Source organism: Amblyraja radiata, chromosome 4, assembly GCF_010909765.2.
Source record: "Amblyraja radiata isolate CabotCenter1 chromosome 4, sAmbRad1.1.pri, whole genome shotgun sequence".
Lineage (NCBI taxonomy): Eukaryota > Metazoa > Chordata > Chondrichthyes > Rajiformes > Rajidae > Amblyraja > Amblyraja radiata.
In genome coordinates this window covers 74,622,531-74,628,496 of record NC_045959.1, presented here as the reverse complement: position 1 = coordinate 74,628,496, position 5,966 = coordinate 74,622,531, and positions in this window count along the sequence as shown.

Genomic DNA, 5,966 nt, shown 5'->3' with positions numbered 1-5,966 from the left:
TACTTGTGCTTCAATGGGTTCTGTCATAAGAAGTACCATTTTGGTTAGCTCCAAATGTATTTGAATGGAATTGCCTTCCACCTACAGTTTAGTTTGTCAAACACTTTAATTCCCTTTCCCATTCCCACACTGACCTTTCTGCTCTGGTCCTCCTCCATTGTCACCGTGAGGCCAAATGCAAATTGGAGGAAGAGCGCCTCAGAATTCGCTGTTCCTCCAATTTGGCGGTATGAAACCCAGCGGTATGAATTTGATTTCTCTAACTTCAAGTAACCCCCTGCATCCCTTCTCTCTCCGTCCATCCCCCACCCGTCATTGTTCTAGCTTCAAAGTCGTCTTGTTGAGTCACATAGTCTGTAACTCGTTTTCACCGTGCCCACAGCTAACAATGGCCTTTCCTTTATCTTCATTACTTTTTTGCTTATCTTTCATTCATTTATTCAATATCTCTCTATATCACCGTCTCTATCTCTCATTTCCCTTACCCCTGCCTCTCAGTTTGAAGAAGGGTCTTAACCCAAAACATCATCTACTCCTTTTCTCCAGAGATGCTGTCTAACCCGCTGAACTTATTGTCCAGTTTATTGTGTCTATCCACAGTTTAGTTTAGTTTTGAGATACAGCGCGGAAACAGGCCCTGTGGCCCACCGTGTCCGCGCTGACCAGCGATCCCTGCTCACTTTCCCCTATCCTACACACACTAGGGAACTTTTACAATTATGCCAAACCAATTTACCTACAAACTTGCATGCCTTTGAAGTACAGGAGGAAACCGGAGCACCAGGAGAAAACCACCGTAGGTCACAGAGAAACGTACAAACTCCATACAGACAGCACCCACAGTCAGGATCAATCTGGCGCTGCAAGGCAGCAACTCTACCGCGGCGCCTCTGTGTCGCCCCTTCACTGAAGAAAGAATGGCTCTGATCTCTGCACAAATTCAAGAGTTTTAGGATATAGGTTTATTTTTGTCACGTACAGTGAAACGCTTTGTTTGGCACACTATCCGATCAGATCAGATATACTAATCATTGATTGTCTCATTGCGAATATTAGACTCAAGGTGTGTTTTTTCCAACAAGTTTAGTTTAGAGTTTAGAGATACAGTGCAGAAACAGGCCCTTCGGCCCACCGAGTCCACACTGACCAGTGATTCCCACACATTAACACTATCCTACACACCAGGGACAATTTTACACATACACCAAGCCAATTAACCTACAAACCTGTATGTCTTTAGAGTGTGGTAGGAAACCGAAGGTCTCGGAGAAAACCCACGTGGTCACGAGGAGAACATACAAACTCCGTACAGACAGCACCTGTAGTCAGGATCAAACTCGCTGACGCTGCAAGCACTGTAAGGCAGCAACTCTATTGCTGTGCCACCATGCCGCACAAGGAATTATGAAACAAGATTTCAACCTTTAGAAAAATGTCAAGGAAAGTGATTATTAATAAAATGTTCTTGTGAATATGACAACAAAAATTGTCACATCTCTGAGATAAGTACATTTCTGACATACTTCCGGTGGGAAGGCGGCCGTTCCTGGCACCCCAAGCCGCTGGGGGTTCTCCCGATGCCGGAGTACCATCACCCGGCGAGAACATCGGGCGCCGTGGCGGCGACTGTGGAGGCCTCAATAGGCCCGACTATGGGTGGACAAGAGGATGGGGACTGGACTTTGTGCCTTCCCCCACAGTGGGAATCACTGTGGGGGGATGTTTTGGTGTTGAATTTCTTTATGAATACTGTGTTGTATTTTTATTAGTGTGCTGCAAGGACATCAGAATTTCCCCTGAATAAGGGGATTAATAAAGTCTATCAATCAATCAATCAATCAATACTGTTTAGTTTTATTATTTTCTTTGACATTGTTACACTGCCTTAGGATATTTGTCTTAGATATCTTTTGTCAGAAAATTATTTACAATTCCAACCAGTTCACATGAGCTCAAAATAAAATAAAAAATATCATTGTGGCAAGTTACATTTTCCGCATCCGTTCCCTCACCTTTGTTTAAAACAAGCAGCCATCATGCATGACATATTTTAAAACACTGAAACCGTAAATTGTTATGAAGCATTTTTGGAGCAAATAATGCTGTGTCCTAAATAGAGAGCAAATGGTAATGGAGGTTATTGCAATCAAAGAGATCTGTTCTAACAGATTTCAAGATCAATGAGTTCAATAGATCAGATCGTGCTGAATCCAGCATGCATTTTGCATTTGCATTCACCTACCACTCAAAAGATACAATGCATCTAAGATCTGGTTCAATTGACTCCTATTTAATGGAAGCCATCAGAACTCATCCCATAAGGTCAAACGGTCAAAAGGAATAGGAGTGGAATTTGGCCATTTGACCCATCAAGCCTACTCTGCCATTCAATCATGCATGATCTATCTCTCCCTTCTAACCCCATTCTCATGCCTTCTCCCCATAACCTCTGACATGTACTAATCAAGAATCTATCTATCTCTGCCTTAAAAATATCCACTGAATTTATTTATATCCCATTGCTTTTATTTTTTTTAAATACGGATTTTGTAAAGCGCAAAATTCATTTCTTAGTGCTTAATTAAAGCCACTAAAACTCTACCTGGCAGTAAAGCAACATGATTTAAAATGGGTAGTGTTGTAGATAACGAAGATAGTTATAAAAAAAGTACAGCAGGATCATGGTCAGTTGGGCAAGTGAGCTGAGGAATAGTTAAAGACACCAGATAGGTGTGAGGTGTTGCATTTTGGGAAATCAAACCAGGGCAAGACTTTCGCAGTGAATGCCAGGGTCCTGGGAAGTGGTATAAAGCAGAGGGATCTAGGTCTGCAGGTACACAGTTCTTTGGTGTCACGGGTAGATGGGGTGGTCAAGAAGACTTTCTGTACATTGTCCTTCTTAAGGGGTTGGACAGGCTAGATGCAGGAAGATTGCTCCCGATGTTGGGGAAGTCCAGGACAAGGGGTCACAGCTTAAGGATAAGGGGGAAATCCTTTAAAACCGAGATGAGAAGAACTTTTTTGACACAGAGAGTGGTGAATCTCTGGAACTCTGCCACAGAGGGTAGTCGAGGCCAGTTCATTGGCTATATTTAAGAGGGAGTTAGATGTGGCCCTTGTGGCTAAGGGGATCAGAGGGTATGTAGAGAAGGCAGGCACGGGATACTGAGTTGGATGATCAGCCATGATCATATTGAATGGCGGTGCAGGCTCGAAGGGCCGAATGGCCTACTCCTGCACTTAATTTCTACGTTTCTATGTTTCTATGTCTTTCATCGGTCAGGGCATTGATAATAGAAGTTGGTGTGTTATGTTACAGTTGTACAAGAAGTTTATGAGGCTGCATTTGGAGAATTGTTTAAACATTAAGGTAGATGACCTGAAATTCATTTGTAATTTCTTACAAATTCAGCCCCATTGAGTTTCAAAGTTAAATTTTAAATATAAGTTTATATTAAGGATAAATAGTGGGAAGACAATAGAACTATTTACATCAACATTTACATCAACCGGCGGCTTAGGTTATAAGAACATAAAAACATAGGCACTTGGAAAATAGATGCAGGATTATGCCATTCACCTTTCCCGCCGGCACTGCCATCCAATTTGATCATACCCTGTTCCTGCTTTCTCCCCATATCCCTTGATTCCTTTAGCCATAAGAGCTATATCTAACTCTCGAATACATCCAGTGAATTGGCCTCCACTGCCTTCTGTGGCAGAGAATTCTACAGATTCACAACTCTCTGGCTGACAAAGTTTTTCCTTGTCTCAGAAGGAACATATGTCTTCCTCAAAATGTTACCTCCCAAAATAAGTTCAATAAAGTTGAAAAAGTTTGCTCCCAGACCGACTCTTTCTTTGTCTATTGGAGTACTTAAATGTTTAAACCATCTCTCAAAGACTCCCTCAGATCATCCATCATCCACCAACATTATGACAGATGACAAATTCAACCTTGCATGCGAGAATGCAGGATCTAATATTTAAGATTTTCCTCTGTGATTTGCCATCCAACTTTCTTAACCTGCAGGCGTATTTCTGTGTTTTTATAGCTTGGTTTAAATTTCTACCAACGTTGCCGGAGTGATCAGACGACTAATAAAATGAAATCAATTTGGGAAATAATCAAGGGATCAGAAAACACTGTATTGAAGGATTCTTTCTTGGATAAAATGACTCATTGCATCATGCCAGATCTGTTTCAGTTTTCAACATTAGCCTACAAATGATTATTCAATACAGATTTATTTTCTGCCCGGGAAATGCAATTTTACATTTCAGTTAAATTAATTCTCAAATTGCACAATGTTAATTATCCTTACAAGTAGATTTCCAAGGTGTTTTTAAATTTTAAGCTCTTACTAAGTGGGACCCATTGGCTCCCATGTTCACACCGGAGGACTGGTCCCCCAACGCAATATTCCACCTCTCCACCAATTCCAATATTGGTGGCCAGTGAGAGGGGGTGGGGGGGGGGGGGCTTTCTGGAGCGCTACTATGGGTGTTGTGGGCCGAAGGGATTGGTTTCCTGAAGGCTAGTATGGACATGTGGGCTGAATGGATTCTTGGGCTGGCAGCTCAGTCACTCGGGCCTAGTAGGCTGGCAGCTCAGTCACTCATGGCCTTGTGGGCTGGCAGCTCAGTCACTCACGGCCTGGTGGGCTGGCAGCCCCACTCACTCACGGCTGGAGGGCTGACAGCCAACTCACTCACGGCTGGTGGGCTGGCAGCCGACCCACTCACAGCTGGTGGGCTGGCAGTTGACTCACGGCTGGTTGGCTGGCAGTTGGCTCGTGGCTGGTGGGCTGGCAGTTGACTCACTCACAGTTGATGGGCTGGCAGTTGACTCACTCACGGTTGGTGGGCTGGCAGTTGACTCACTCATGGCTGGTGGGCTGGTAGTTGACTCACTCACGGCTTGTGGGCTGGCAGTTGACTCACTCACAGCTGGTGGGCTCACACACACACACCCTCCATCACACACACACCCTCCATCATACACACACATTCCATCTCACAGACACACACACTCCAACTCACAGACACACACACTTGAACTGAATTGAAGGGTTGGTCTGCAAACTGGCAGCTCAGTCACTCGGGCCTGGTAGGCTAGGAGCTCAGTCACTCAGGCCTGGTGGGCTGGCAGCTCAGTCACTCGGGCCTGGTGGGTTGGCAGTTCAGTCACTCACGGCCTGGTGGGCTGGCAGCTCAGTCACTCACGGCCTGGTGGGCTGGCAGCTCAGTCATTCACAGCCTGGTGGGCTGGCAGCTCAGTCATTCACAGCCTGGTGGGCTGGCAGCTCAGTTACTCATGGCTGGTGGGCTGGCAGCCGACTCACTCACGGCTGGTGGGCTGACAGCCGACTAACTCACGGCTGGTGGGCTGGCAGCCGACTCACTCACGGATGGTGGGCTGGCAGCCGACTCACTCACAGCTGGTGGGCTGGCAGCCGACTCACTCACGGCTGGTGGGCTGGCAGTTGACTCGCGGCTGATGGGCTGGCAGTTGACTCACTCACGGCTGGTGGGCTGGCAGTTGACTAACTCACAGCTGGTGGGCTCACACACACACCCTCCATCACACACACACATTCCATCTCACAGACACACAGACTCCATCTCACAGAAACACACACTCCACCTCACACACACACACACCCACCATCTCACACACTCACACCATCCATCACACACTCTCACACAACATATATATATAAAACCCTTGAATCTACTCACGTGGTTGAGCGTGGTCTCGTAGAAACATAGAAACATAGAAAATAGGTGCAGGATTAGGCCATTCGGCCTAACGAGCCTGCACCGCCATTCAATATGTTCATGGCTGATCATCCAACTCAGTATCTTGTACCTGCCTTCTCTCCATACCCCCTGATCCCATTAGCCACAAGGGCCACATCTAACTCCCTCTTAAATATAGCCAATGAACTGGCCTCAACTCCCTT